At 43.1% G+C, this 16,209-nt stretch overlaps 1 protein-coding gene across 11 annotated transcripts in view; it reads left to right on the top strand.

Annotated features, from left to right (window-relative positions):
- The window catches only part of PRR16 (proline rich 16), a 391,197-nt gene that overhangs the window by 235,549 nt on the left and 139,439 nt on the right, over positions 1 to 16,209 (top strand). For all 11 annotated transcript variants that reach the window (XM_056537358.1, XM_056537362.1, XM_056537369.1 and 8 more), the window contains exon 3: positions 10,126 to 10,208. The gene's annotated coding sequence lies outside the window, so the exon portion shown is untranslated. The remainder of the gene's footprint in view (positions 1 to 10,125; positions 10,209 to 16,209) is intronic.

Here is a 16,209-nt window from a genome sequence, read left to right as displayed (position 1 = left end):
ATATACATTGGTCACCACTTAAGGTGTCAGGGTTTTTCAGTTTTTGCACTTTCGTATTTTTCTCCTTACCTTTTAAAAATCATAACCCTTTCAATTTTCCACCTAAAAATCCATATTATGACTTATTTTTTGCGTCACCCATTCTACTTTGCAGTGACATTAGTCATTTTACCCAAAATTTCACGGCAAAACGGAAAAAAAAATCATTGTGCGACAAAATCGAAGAAAAAAACTCAATTTTGTAAATTTGGGGGCTTCCATTTCTACGCAGTGCATATTTCGGTAAAAATGACACCTTACCATTATTCTGTAGGTCCATACGGTTAAAATGATACCCTACTTATATAGGTTTGATTTTGTCGTACTTCTGGAAAAAATCATAACTACATGCAGGAAAATTAATATGTAAAAAAATTTTTTTTCCATGTACAGGGTGGTATGAGGGCTCATTTTTTGCGCCGTGATCTGAAGTTTTTATTGGTATGATTTTTGTTTTGATCGGACTTTTTGATCACTTTTTATTCATTTTTAATGGTATAAAAAGTGACCAAAAATATTATTTTTTGGACTTTGGAATTTTTTTGCGTGTACGCCATTGACTGTGCGGTTTAATTAACAATATATTTTTATAGTTCGGACATTTACACACGTGGCGATACCACATATGTTTATTTTTTTTTTATTTACACTTTTTTATTTTTTTATGGGAAAAGGGGGGTGATTCAAACTTTTATTAGGGAAGGGGTTAAATGACCTTTATTAACACTTTTTACATTTTTTTTGCAGATTTATAGGTCCCATAGGGACCTATAACACTGCACACACTGATCTTTTACACAGTTACACAGATCACAGGCGTGTATTAACATGCCTGTGATCAGTGTTATCGGCGCTTGACTGCTCCTGCCTGGATCTCAGGCACGGAGCAGTCATTCATTGATCGGACACCGAGGAGGTAGGTAAGGGCCCTCTCGGTGTCCTGTAAGCTGTTCGGGACGCCGCGATTTCACCGCAGCGGTCCCGAATAGCCCGACAGAGCAGCCGAGACACTTTCACTTCAGACGCGGCGGTCAGCTTTGATCACCGCGTCTGAAGGGTTAATACAGGGCATCACCCCGATCGGTGATGTCCTGTATTAGCCGCGGGTCCCGGCCGTTGATAGCCACCGGGACCGACTCGATATGACGCTGGGACACCGTGTGACCCCGCGGCATATCGCGGGAAACGGCGGAGGACGTAAATATATGTCCTGCGTCGTTAAGGAGTTAAAGGGGTATTCCAGGAAAAAGCTTTTTTTTTTTATGAATCAACTGGCTCCAGAAAGTTAAACAGATTTGTAAATTACTTCTATTAAAAAATCTTAATCCTTTCAGTACTTATGAGCTTCTGAAGTTAAGGTTGTTCTTTTTTGTCTAAATCCTCTCTGATGACACCTGTCTTGGGAAATGCCCAGTTTAGAAGCAAATCCCCATAGCAAACCTCTTCTAAACTGAGCGTTTCAGGAGACAGGTGTCGTCAGAGAGGATTTAGACAGAAAAGAACAACCTTAACTTCAGAAGCTCATAAGTACTGAAAGGATTAAGATTTTTTAATAGAAGTAATTTACAAATCTGTTTAACTTTCTGTAGCCAGTTGACATATATAAAAAGTTTTTTCCTGGAATACCACTTTAAATTCGCAAAGAGTTAAGAAAAAACTGCAATATCTATATATATATATATATATATATATATATATATATATTGCATAGTCACATGTGGGACAGTTGCTTAAAGGGGTACTCCACTGGAAAATTTTTTTTTTATTTTTTAATCAACTGGTGCCATAAAGTTAAACAGATTTGTAAATTACTTCTATTAAGACAATTTAATCCTTCTAGTACTTCTAAGCTTCTTTATGCTCCACAGGAAGTTCTTTTCTTTTTGAATTTCCTTTCTGTCTGACCACAGTGCTCTCTGCTGACACCTCTGTCCATCTTAGGAACTGTCCAGAGTAGAAGCAAATCCCCATAACAAACCTCTCCTTCTCGGGACAGTTCCTGAAATGGACAGAGGGGTCAGCAGAGAGCACTGTGGTCAGACAGAAAGGAAATTCAAAAAGGAAAGAACTTCCTGTGAAGCATACAGAAGCTTAGAATTACTAGAAGGATTAAGATTTTTAATAAAAGTAATTTACAAATCTTTTTAACTTTCTGTCATGAGTTGATAAAAAAAAAGTGTTTTCCAGTGGAGTACCACTTTAACCCCTTAAGGACCCAGCCATTTTACACCTTAGGACCCGGCCATTTTTTGCACATCTGACCACTGTCACTTTAAACATTAATAACTCTGGAATGCTTTTAGTTATCATTCTGATTCCGAGATTGTTTTTTCGTGACATATTCTACTTTAACTTAGTGGTAAAAATTTTTGGTAACTTGCATCCTTTCTTGGTGAAAAATCCCAAAATTTGATGAAAAATTTGAAAATGTTGCATTTTTCTAACTTTGAAGCTCTCTGCTTGTAATGAAATTGGATATTTCAAATATTATTTTATTCACATATACAATATGTCTACTTTATATTTGCATCATAAAATTGACGAGTTTTTACTTTTGGAAGACATCAGAGGGCTTCAAAGTTCAGCAGCAATTTTCCAATTTTTCACAAAATTTCCAAAATCACAAATTTTCAGGGACCAGTTCAGGTTTGAAGTGGATTTGAAGGGTCTTTATCTTAGAAATACCCCACAAATGACCCCATTATAAAAACTGCACCCCCCAAAATATTCAAAATGACATTCAGTCAGCATTTTAACCCTTTAGGTGTTTCACAGGAATAGCAGCAAAGTGAAGGAGAAAATTCACAATTTCCATTTTTTACACTCGCATGTTCTTGTACACCCAATTTTTGAATTTTTACAAGGGGTAAAAGGAGAAAATGTATACTTCTATTTGTAGCCCAATTTCTCTCGACTAAGCACATACCTCATATGTCTATGTAAAGTGTTCGGCTGGCGCAGTAGAGGGCTCAGAAGGGAAGGAGCGACAAGGGGATTTTGGAGCGTACGTTTTTCTGAAATGGTTTTTGGGGGGCATGTTGCATTTAGGAAGCCCCTATGGTGCCAGAACAGCAAAAATCCCCCACATGGCATACCATTTTGGAAACTAGACCCCTTGAGGAACGTAACAAGGAATAAAGTGAGCCTTAATACCCCACAGGGGTTTCACGACTTTTGCATATGTAAAAAAATAAAATAAAAAATTCAATAAAATGTGTGCTTCCCCCCAAATTTCACATTTTTGCAAGGGTTAATAGCAGAAAATAGCCCCCAAAATTTGTAACCCCATCTCTTCTGAGTAGGGAGGTACCCCATAAGTTGACATGAAGTGCACTATGGGCGAACTACAATGCTCAGAAGAGAAGGAGTCATATTTGGCTTTTTGAGAGCAAATTTAGCTTGGGGGCATGTCGCATTTAGGAAGCCCCTATGGTGCCAGGACAGCAAAAAATACCCATATGCCATACCATTTTGGAAACTAGACCCCTTGAGGAATGTAACAAGGAATAAAGTGAGCCTTAATACCCCACAGGGGTTTCACGACTTTTGCATACGTTAAAAAAAAAAAATGTCACTAAAATGTGTGTTTCCCCCCCAAATTTCACATTTTTACAAGGGTTAATAGCATAAAATACCCCCCAAAATTTGTAACCCCATCTCTTCAGAGTATGAAGGCACCCCATAAGTTGATCTGAAGCGCACTACGGGCGAACTACAATGCTTAGAAGAGAAGGAGTCATATTTGGCTTTTTGAGAGAAAATTTTGCTCGGGGGGCTTGTCGCATTTAGGAAGCCTAAATGGTGCCAGAACAGCAAAATAACCCCCACATGGCATACCATTTTGGAAACTAGACCCCTTGAGGAACGTAACAAGGGGTACAGTGAGCATTTGGGGTGGGGTGTAAATTATCACTGCACCCCTCATTACATTCCGTGAGGGGTGTAGTTTCCGAAATGGGGTCACATGTGTTTTTTTTTTTGCGTTTGTCAAAACCGCTGTAACAATCAGCCACCCCTGTGCAAATCACCTCAAATGTACATGGTGCACTCTCCCTTCTGGGCCTTGTTGTGCACCCCCAGAGCACTTTGCGCCCACATATGGGGTATCTCCGTAGTCGGGAGAAGTTGCATTACAAATTTTGGGGGGCTTTTTTCCCTTTTACCTCTTGTCAAAATGAAAAGTATAGGGCAACACCAGCATGTTAGTGTTAAAAAATTATTTTTTACACTAACATGCTGGTGTAGACCCCAATTTCACCTTTTCATAAGGGGTGAAAGGAGAAAAATCCCCCCAAAATTTGTAAGGCAATTTCTCCCGAGTATGGCGATACCCCATATGTGACCCTAAACTGTTGCCTTGAAATACGACAGGGCTCCGAAGTGAGAGCGCCATGCGCATTTGAGGCCTGAATTAGGGATTTGCATTGGGGTGGACATAGGGGTATTCTACGCCAGTGATTCCCAAACAGGGTGCCTCCAGCTGTTGCAAAACTCCCAGCATGCTTGGACAGTCAACGGCTGTCCGGCAATACTGAGAGCTGTTGTTTTGCAACAGCTGGAGGCTCCATTTTGAAAACAGTGGCGTACCAGACGTTTTTCATTTTTATTGGGGAGGGGGGCTGTGTAGGGGTATGTGTATATGTAGTGTTTTTTACCTTTTATTTTATTTTGTGTTAGTGTAGTGTAGTGTTTTTAGGGTACAGTCACACGGGCAGGGGGTTACAGCGATTTTCCCGCTGCGAGTTTGAGCTGCCGCGCAAAATTTGCTGCATCGCAAACTTGCAGCCTGATACTCACTGTAAGCCCCCTGCCCATGTGAATGTACCCTGTACATTCACAAGGGGTACCTCCAGCTGTTGCAAAACTACAACTCCCAGCATGCACAGTCTATCAGTGCATGCTGGTAGTTATAGTTTTGCAACAGCTGGAGGCACATGGGTTGGGAAACACTGAGTTAGGAAACAGATAATGTTTCCCAACCAGTGTGCCTCCTGTTGTTGCAAAACCACAACTCCCAAACATTCTCAGGCATGCTGGGAGTAGTAGTTCGGCAACATCTTTAGAGCCAGATGTTGCCGAACTACAACTCCCAGCATGCTTGGAGTTGTAGTTTTGCAACATCTGGAGGACTACAGTTTGCAGACCACTAATACAGTGGTTCCCAATCTGTGCCCTTCCAGATGTTGCAAAACTACAACTCTCAGTATGCCAAAACTGTCCAGGCATGCTGGGAGTTGTAGTTCTGCAACATCTGAAGGGCCAGATGTTACAGAACTACAACTCCCAGCATGCCTGGACAGTAAGGGCATGCTGAGAATGTGTAGTTTTGCAACATCTGGAAGGGCACAGTGGTCTCCAAACTGTGGACCTCCAGATGTTGCAAAACTGCAACTCCCAGCATGCCCAGACGCCAAGGGCTGTCTGGGCATGCTGGGAGTTGTAATATATAGGGTCCCAATACAGCAATGCATGTCGCTTTACGGCGACGTGCATTGTAGTGTTGAGCGGCATAGGCCATATTCGAATTCGCGAATATTCGCGAATATATGGACAAATATTCGTCATATATTCGCGAATATTCGCATATTCGTTATATTATCGTTTTATTTTCGCATATGCGAATATTCGCGTATGCGAAAATTACCATATGTGAAAATTAACATATACAAAATTAGCATGCACGAAAATACGCATATGCGAAAATTAGCATATGCTAATTTTCGCATATGCGAAGTTTTGCACGCCAGTCTCACACAGTAGTATTACAGCCTTCTTCACACCATACAAGCTGGAAGCAGAGAGGGGTGATCACTGTTACGTGTACTGTGAAGAAAAAAAAAAAAAAAAAACGAATATTCGTAATTACGAATATATAGCGCTATATTCGCGAAATTCGCGAATTCGCGAATATGCGATATTCGCGAATAATATTCGAATTGCGAATATTCGCGAGCAACACTAGTGCATTGCTGTAAAGGGCCCGACCGCGGCTGAAGATCTACTCACCTGTCGCCGCCGCCGCCATCTTCCTCGCCGGGATCCGGGTCTTCAGGGACGAGGTAAGTACCGGGGCCGGTCCCCAGAACTCCCCCATCCCCCGCCGCGTTCTCCGGTCTTCCTCCCGTCCTCTCCAGACTTCAAGGGGCCGGGCAGGACGGGAGGAAGTAACCGCCCCCCTCCTGCGATTGGTCGGTTAACTAACTGACAGATCGCAGGGAATAGGAGGAGGTGGCAGGTTTGCCACCTCGCTCCTAGTCTTTACCATGGTCCTGGCTGTCTGTGACAGCCGGAATCATGCGAAATTACCGGGCGGTCGGGTCCCAGTGACCCGATCAGCCCGGTATCGCCGCAGATCGCAAGGGCAATTTCCCTTGCGATTTGCTGCGATCGCCGACATGGGGGGCATACATGGCCCCCCTTGGCGTTTGCCCTGGATCCCTGCTGAAGGATTTCAGCAGGGATCCGCTTCCGATCTCCACCGGGTGAGCGGCGGAGACCAGGAAAAGACATGACGTATGCATACGTCATGGGTCCTTAAGACCCAGGGTGTGATGACGTATGCATACGTCATGGGTCCTTAAGAGGTTAAAGAGCACCTGTAGCCAACTCCAAAGAATGAGATTTCCCTGTCATTAACCCCTTAAGGACCGGGGTTTTTTCCATTCATAACTCTTTCAATTTTGCACCTAAAAATCCATATGATGGCTTATTTTTTGCGCCACCAATTCTACTTTGTAATGACGTCAGTCATTTTGCACAAAAATCAACGGTGAAGCAGAAAAAAAAATTATTGTGAGACAAAATAAAATAAAAAACGCTGTTTTGTAACTTTTGGGGACTTCCGTTTCTACGTAGTACATTTTTCGGTAAAAATGACACCTGATATTTATTCTGTAGGTCCATACGATTAAAATGATACCCTACTTATATAGGTTTGATTTTGTCGTACTTCTGGAAAAAATCATAACTTCATGCAGGAAAATTAATACGTTTAAATTGTCATTTCTGACTCCTATAACTTTTTTATTTTTCCATGGTATGAAGGCTAATTTTTTGCTCCGTGATCTGAAGTTTTTAACGGTACCATTTTTGCATTGATAGGACTTATTGATCGCTTTTTATAAATTTTTTCATGATATAAAAAGTGACCAAAAATGCACTATTTTGGACTTTGGAATTTTTTTGCACGCACGCCATTGACCGTGCGGTTTAATTAATGATATATTTTTATAATTCGAACATTTTCACACGCTGCGAAACCATATATGTTAGATTTTAGTTTTATTTACACTGTGTTTTTTTTATGGGAAAAGGGGGGTGATTCAAACTTTTAATAGGGAAGGGGTTAAATGATATTTATTCACTTTTTTTTCCCTTTTTTTTTGCAGTGTTATAGGTCCCATAGGGACCTATAACACTGCACACACTGATCTTTCACATTGATCACTGGTTTCTCATAAGAAACCAGTGATCGATGATTCTGCCGCTTGACTGCTCATGCCTGGATCTCAGGCACTGAGCAGTTATTCGGTGATCGGACAGCGAGGAGGCAGGCAGGGACCCTCCTGCTGTCCTGTAAGCTGTTCGGGATGCCGCGATTTCGCCGCGGCTATCCCAAACAGCCCACTGAGCTAACCGGCATGGTTTCAGTTTCACTTTAGACGTGGCGTTCAACTTTGAACGCCGCGTCTAAAGGGTTAATAGCGTGCGGCACCGCGATCAATGCCGCGCGCTATTAGCCGCGGGCCCAACCCGCGTTATAGATCGGGAGCGGACACATGACGTTCCAGTACGTCATGTGTCCTTTAGGGGTTAAATGGCTTAGGGTGCCCTGATCGTCTTCCTTTTAACAGTTTCCCTCCCGTTCCCAAGATATGAGGGTTTATAATTTGACAATTTAATGAATGAGTCATGGGTGTGAACCTAATTTTAATGATAGACATTAATATCAGGTGCTGGATGGGATACATGAAGTGTAAATATTATCTTGAGAGGTGTGTATGCCTTATGGTGCTGCCATTATATGGCGTACAGAGTCAAGTGTATTTGTCTCCTTCTCTGTGTATTGTGGCTGCCAAACAGCTGATAAGTGGGGTTGCCAGGGGCACCTTACCAATCAGCTATACATGGCCTATTCTGAGGATAAGTCGTCGATAGTAATTGTCTGGAAAAGTCCTGTGAGTTTTTTCAGCCAGCCATCATGTATTCCTGTCAGCCCGTCATAAAAAATTGCGCTAGTCAGTCCTAGTTTAGTGCTAGTTAGTGCTTGGGGGAATCACAATTAACTAGTCCATAGAGGGAAAACAAGGTATTTATAAATATTGTTTGATATGTGACAATTTAAAGGGGCTATCCAGGAATAGAAAAACAGGGCCAATTTCTTTCAAGAACCACTCCTTGTCTGTCTCCAGATTGAGTGTGGTTCTGCAGCTTACCGTATTTTTCGTCATATAAGAAGCTCCGGCATACAAGATGCACCTAATTTTATAGGATAAAAATCTAGAAAATAAAGATTCTGAACCAAATACAATGTAAAGTATAGGACAGTGATCTTCAACCTGCGGACCTTCAGATGTTGCAGAACTACAATTCCCAGCATGCCCAGACAGCCGTTGGCTGTCTGGGCATGCTCGGAGTTGTAGTTTTGCAACATCTGGAGGTCCGCAGGTTGAAGATCAGTGGTATAGGAGGTAATACTCACGTGTCCCTGCCGCTCCGGACCCGTCACCACTCGTCACCGCTGCCCTGGATGTCGCCCTCCATCGCTGTCGCCGCATCCCTGGGGTGTTCCCGTCGCTTCGGAATGTCCCTGCTGCCCAGTATCCTCGCTCTCCGTGACCGCCATGACGTCGCTACGCACGCCGCTCCTATTGGATGACGGGACGACGTGCGCAACGACGTGATGACGATGAAGGAGAACGCCAGCCATGCAGGGGATCCTGACACGGAGAAGACACCGAGGAGGCTGGTAAGGTACCTCCCCGTGTCCTGTAAGCTGTTCGGGACGCCACGATTTCACCGCAGCGGTCCCGAACAGCCCGACTGAACAGCCGGGTTAGTGTCACTTGCGCTTCAGACGCGCCGGTCAGCTTTGATCGCAGCGTCTGAAGGGTTAATACAGGGCATCACCGCACTCAGTGATGTCCTGTATTAGCCGCGGGTCCCGGCCGTTGATGGCCGCAGGGACCGCAACGATAGGTGTGTATTCGCCTTATAATACGCACCAACTTTTCCTCCCCAGTTTTGGGGAAGAAAAAGTGCGTCTTATACGGCGAAAAATACGGTAGTTCCATTGAAGTGGATGGAGCCAAGTTGTAATACCACACACAACCTGGGGACAGACATGGAGCTATTTTATTTTTTTTTTTTTTAATTAACTCTGTTTTTCTATTCCTGTATAACCCCTTTATATTGAGAATGATATGGGTTAAAGGGGTACTCGTGTGGAAAACATTTATTTTATTTTATTTTTTCAAATCAACTGATGATAGAAAGTTAAAAGGATTTGTAAATTACTTCTATTTAAAAATCCAGGCCTTATCAGCTGCTGTGTTCTACAGAGGAAGTTGGGAAGTTATTTTCAGTCTGACCACAGTGCTCTCTGCTGACACCTCTGTCCATGTCAGAAACTGCACAGAGCAGGAGGGGTTTACTATGGGGATTTGCTCCTACTCTGGACAGTTCCTAAAACGGACAGAGGTGTCAGCAGAGAGCACTGTGGTCAGATTGGTAAGAACTACACAACTTTCTCTGTGGTATACAGCAGTTGATGAGTATTGGAAGAATAAAGATTTTTTTATGGAACTCATTTACAAATGTGTTTAACTTTCTGGCACCATTTGATTAGAAAAATATTGTTTTCCACCGAAGTACCCCATTAAACTGTATTTAATATGGTTAGGTGAGATCCTCTTCCATTTGCTTTTACCTTTGTGAATAATTGTATTGGTTAATAATCATTTTTATGTATCATTAAGTTTAGTGGTTCTTTAACAATACATGGCATCACTGCAATCTGTAAAATACACCTTAAAGACACATGCTTTCCATTTGTTTGTTACCTTTTGATATTCACTTACCTTTTAGAGAGCATATTGTGCTGGAAGCTAATGGATCCAGGAGAGTACTATGTATGGCTTCATGGACTCTGTACTGAATACAACTATATGGTGAGCAAAAAAGTTTCAACACATTCTTGAAATTTAATGACAAATTGGTGTTTTACTTTACTTTTTCATTTATTCACAGTTTTTGAAAAAAAATTGAGAATAAGATATGGTATAATGTAATATATATATATATATATATATATATATATATATATATATATATAATGTAATATATATATATATATATATATATATATATATATATATATATATATACACCCTTCCACTTATTGTAAACCTTTACAGTGAAAGGAACCTGTCAGATTTGACAATGTTTGTGGCAACACATTATATGTGGTAAAATCTTCTTCCTCACCCTCTCTGGGGGACCTTCCTGCCCACAGGAATGGTGAGGATATGAACTTAGAATGTCTTCCCTGTTGTCCCTATAATTAATGCCATGGGCAGGAGCAGAGCGGTTAACAAGGGCCATGGCTGGGCTGTCAATCACATGTAGCGGGAGTGATTACAGCCGTAGAAGACGGGACTAGGTAAGTATAGCTCTCCAGCCAGGGGACTTCTTACGGGTATGGCAGAGGAGACTTTCTAACAGTGTCTAATAAAATAATACAGGATACATCTAAGCACCAGTACACACATATGTTAGATTGGGGGTACAAACCCCAAATACCAGGCTGTTAAGGCCACTGGGGAAACTTTTAGTAGAGAGCAGTGATGCACCTTTCTCATAGTCCCATTTTCATTCATGAAAACTTGATGGAAGTCCATTTTTGTTCAGTGTGTGTCTTGAAGAACCAATAGGAACTAAAAAATGTTTTAAATGGTTTGGAGGACTGCCAAATGACATTATGGGTCTGGCGTAAGCATTATATAAATACTGTTTTCCCTACAGACTCCAGGCATTACATGTTACCAAATGAACTTGTTGAAGAAAGAGGAGTCCAGCGTCCAGAAACTCGGAGGATAATATTTATTCACCAGATGGTCATAACAGGAACACAGGGTACAGTGACGCATTTCGGCTTTACAACAAAGCCTTAGTCATACACAACTTGTAGTACAAAAAGACCGGGTTTTATACATGTGGGTGGGCGGACATGACGCAACGGCACACCTGCACTGACAGGTGGACGTGACGTCAAGGGCCACACCTACACAAGATGGTATAACCACCCACATGTAGAAACCAATGGCAACCGCCACTGCAAGACATGCAAAACATAAATTATAAATCCATAAAATTGTATAAGATTTATCAAATATGGACGCTTTTACATGGAAACAGTATTGAAATATATTAACATACATAGATATAACAGTTTCTTTATTACAAAATATATTAAATATAAAAGAGGAGAAAGATATCAACATCATTTGTAAATTGCAGAAATCTATCTCTCATGGTAATAAAAGAAAAGAAAACCGCATATCTTAGAAGCATTCACACTCATGGTTTATATATGTGAGTGTACACTCACATATATAAACCATGAGTGTGAATGCTTCTAAGATATGCGGTTTTCTTTTCTTTTATTACCATGAGAGATAGATTTCTGCAATTTACAAATGATGTTGATATCTTTCTCCTCTTTTATATTTAATATATTTTGTAATAAAGAAACTGTTATATCTATGTATGTTAATATATTTTAATACTGTTTCCATGTAAAAGTGTCCATATTTGCTAAATCTTATACAATTTTATGGATTTCTAATTTATGTTTTGCATGTCTTGCAGTGGCGGTTGCCATTGGTTTCTACATGTGGGTGGTTATACCATCTTGTGTAGGTGTGGCCCTTGACGTCACGTCCACCTGTCAGTGCAGGTGTGCCGTTGCGTCATGTCCGCCCACCCACATGTATAAAACCCGGTCTTTTTGTACTACAAGTTGTGTATGACTAAGGCTTTGTTGTAAAGCCGAAACGCGTCACTGTACCCTGTGTTCCTGTTATGACCATCTGGTGAATAAATATTATCCTCCGAGTTTCTGGACGCTGGACTCCTCTTTCTTCTGCTGTTCAATTGGGCGAGGTCCGCGCTCTGTCCGTGCGCACCTGGGGTGAGCTGAAGCATTGCTGTTTCTTTATCTCAAATGAACTTGTTATATACTTGTTAAAGGTGTATATATACAGAGTGTATATACAGACTTTGGGACCCCTCAGGAACCAAGGCTGGGTTCCAAGTGCTACCTCTGCATCCCTGATAGCAGTTCCCCAAACAACATAGATAATTGCTGCAACATGTACTCTAAGACATGAAATATTATGGTGAAAGAACCATATGCATGTTCAATATTTTATTCCCACTTTTATGTTTTCTAAATGGGTATTATCATTTTAGCTCTTTGATCATCTGAGTCTACGGTACAGGGAGACGTACATTTTTTTTTTTTTTTTTTTACTCAGAGAAAGTATTTTGCCAACATAAAGGGACATTCGCTGTCAAGTGCTATTTCGGACTGCAGGAGAAATGCTTCTATTGTCAACACAAGCAGAGAAAAAAAGGGGAATGTTGAACATAGAAATGGATTTTAAAGAGGTCAGATTAAAGGCACAGCAGTTTTTGGAGAACAAATATTAAAGAGAATATATATATATATATATATATATATATATATATATATATATATATACACAATAGCCATCTGGCCCATTTCACAAAGAATTGCACAGCCAAATAAGCACATGTCCACTTGGAAGTGAGGTGCGGTAGGTGATCAGTATTATTGATGGACAGTGGGAGTAAGGGTATACCAACAAAGAACCACAATGATGGGGGTCCTCTATCTACCTTTTGTATCTAAAAAAAAGAAAAAATTATAATCCAAATCTGCTGGTAATCTATAGCAAAATCTGAAGCATGTGTTTCATCGACAAGGCAGCCCAGTGGAAAATACCTTCTTTCTGTTGCTCACTTGGTTTTTCATCCTGTGCTTTGGAGGGGGCGTGTCCTCACCCTGCATGATTCATCGACCACGGTTTTAGGTCCGGTGGAAAACCGCATATGGGGCAAAAATGAGCCAGTGTTTCACTCAGGTCGGCTCATTGAAATGAATTACTGTATGTACTAGAGTATAAGCCGAGTTTTTCAGCACGATTTTTCGTGCTGAAAACGCCCCCCTTGGCTTATACTCGAGTGAACAAAAATATTTTTCTGGCCTTAGCCATGAGGGGATGGTCCCGACCGTCCATCTCCACCTGTGGTCTTCAACCTGTGGACCTCCAGATGTTGCAAAACTGCAACTACATGCTGGGAGTTGTAGTTTTGAAACATTTGGAGGTCCGCAGGTTGAAGACCACGGCCTTCATCATCATCAAGACACCCCTTTTATTTTCTACTCACCTACCCAGTTTCTCGGTGGGAAGGAAGGGTGAGCTGGTCCGGGCCATCCATATTCGACCACCTATGCTGCAGGAAACGTCCGGTGGGGAGGGCTAGTCGTTCCAGGCTGTCCATCTTCACCGGTAGGCCCTCTTCTCCGCTCCGGGCTGGCCCAGAACGAGTGACATTGCCTTGACAACGCGCAGGGACGTTCATGTGCAGGTACATCACTGCGCTTCGTCGTCAAGGCAACGTCACTAGTCCGGGGCCGGCCCGGAGCGGAGAAGAGGGCCTCCCGGTGAAGATAGACAGCCCGGTACGACTAAACCTCCCCACAGGCCCGGCAGTGGTCTTCAACCTGCGGACCTCCAGATGTTTCAAAACTACATCTCCCAGCATGCCCGGACAGCCGATGGGGGCATGCTGGGAGTTGTAGTTTTGCAACATCTGGAGGTCCGCAGATTGAAGACCACTGAGAAGGGATTGACAGTCGGTGATGATGACGGGGGGATGATGACGGGGGGTGTTAATGACAGGGGGGGTTAATGATGGGGCTCTGGATGATGACGGGGGGATGATGACGGGGGGGTGATGATGTATTTCCCACCCTAGGCTTATAGTCGAGTCAACAACTTTTCCTGGGTTTTTGGGGTGAAATTAGGGGTCTTGGCTTATATTCAGGACGGCTTATACTCGAGTATATACGGTACATACGGGCAGCATGCAGCAGGGATACAGGAGCGCCCGGTTTTAGCTCACCCCAGCCGTATGAGGTCCCGTATGGCTGAATACATTATGTGAACCCAGCCTTAGTGGCCTTTCTACAAAACTATAATGTGTTTGTTTGGCTTATATAAGGGAACTTACAGGTGACAGGCACTGATGTGACTGATATACACTGTGCTTTGAAAGGAAAAGAATAGAAAGCTAATGAAAGATTTTATTCTCATTATAAATGATCCACATCTAAGAAATAAAAAAAATATCTATCTATCTTTCATCTTTTCTATTTTTCACACATAGTTGTCACTAACTGTACATTTCTAGTTAAGCAATTTTCAGGAACTATGGCAGAGATTTATCGAGCAGTTTCTCTTTTTGCTTAAAATAGTCTCATGTGCACCTAAACAAATTTTTGTGTGACTTTGGCTGTAAGCAAAAATGAACAAAAGAGCTTACCAAAGCAAATTTCAGTTTTCACTTTGCAGTGGTCAGGGATTTATCAAGTGGGAAAGTCACACAAAAAGTCGCAACCACCTCCAAAGCAGCGTAAATGTAAGCAAGTCTGGAGCTGGCCCACAAAATTTGCTTCGGAGAGCGGGATTTCAAATTTCCCACTGGGTGCCGAGATAACAGCTCCAGCGGGAAATATGAAATCACATCTGTACAAAGGAGCCCAGGCTGGCATCACTGTGCAGCCGCCCGGGCTCAGTTTTATCCCCCACCCCACAGTCATCTCCTGCCGACCCACCCCCTCATCTCCCCCTGGTCATCTCTCCCCCCACCCCTGCTCATTCATCTCCCCCCCCACCTGGTCATCTCCCGCAAGCCCCCCCCCCCACACACACACACTTATCTTTCCTCTGCTGCCGGTCCTCCCAGCTCGTCTCCCCCCCCCCATCTCCCGCAACCCCCCGCTTATCTTTCTTCCGCTGCTTATCTTTCCTCCGCCGCTGGTCAGCTTCATCTGGCCACCTGTATATCTCCCACCCCACCGCTTGCTGTTACAGGACTATAACTCCCAGCATTTCCTTTCAGTGAGGAGATATTGGGAGTTTTAGATGCAGTGGTGAGCGGGCCGGTGGTAGATGCAGGCCGGCCGGCTCCCTGGAATATGAAACTACAGTGTAATCTCATACTTCCTGGTCTAAGCTGTGATTGGCTGGTCGGTCTCAGCCAATCACAGCTCAGACTGGGAAGTATGAGATTACAATGTAATTTTTCATATTCTGGGGAGCCAGCCGGCCTGCATCTACCACCGGCCCGCTCACCACTGCAACTACAACTCCCAGCATAACCTCACTGAAAGGACATGCTGGAAGTTATAGTCCTGTAACAGCAAGCGGCGGGGTGGGAAATTTACAGGTGGCAAGATGAAGCTCACCAGCGGCGGAGGAAAGATAAGCGGCAGAAGAAAGATAAGGAGGGGGGGAGAAAGATAAGTGGCGGAAAAAAGATAAGCAGGGGGTTGCAGAAGATTACCGGGCAGGGGGGAGACAAGCTGGAGGGTGGGGGGAGAAGAGCTGGAGGGTGGGGGGCATGAGCTGGAGGGGGGGAGAGGAGCTGGAGGGGGAAGATGAGCTGGGGGTGGGGGGAGGAGAGATGAGCTGGGGGGAATGAGCTAGGGGGTGGGGGAGATGAGCTGGTGGGTGGGGAATGCCTCCAGTTGCTGCTAAACTACAACTCCCATTACGGGACTAGAACTTAAGCTACAGGGTGCCTCCAGCTGTTGCTAAACTACAACTCCCATCATGGGAGTAGTAGTTTAGCTACAGGGTACCTCCAGCTGTTGCTAAACTACAACTCCCATCATGGGAGTAGTAGTTTAGCTACAGGGTACCTCCAGCTGTTGCTAAACTACAACTCCCATCATGGGAGTGGTGTAATTTAGTAACAGCAAGACTCCAGCTGTTGCTAAATTGGAGGCTCCCTGTTGCTAAATTACAAATGATGGGGGTTGTAGTTTAGCAACAGCTAGAGGCCTCTTGTTTGGAAACA

The sequence above is a fragment of the Hyla sarda genome, chromosome 1 (assembly GCF_029499605.1).
Source record: "Hyla sarda isolate aHylSar1 chromosome 1, aHylSar1.hap1, whole genome shotgun sequence".
Classification (NCBI taxonomy): Eukaryota; Metazoa; Chordata; class Amphibia; order Anura; family Hylidae; genus Hyla; species Hyla sarda.
The sequence above is the reverse complement of the archived record's forward strand: the minus strand, read 5'-3'. Positions and strand labels throughout refer to the sequence as shown.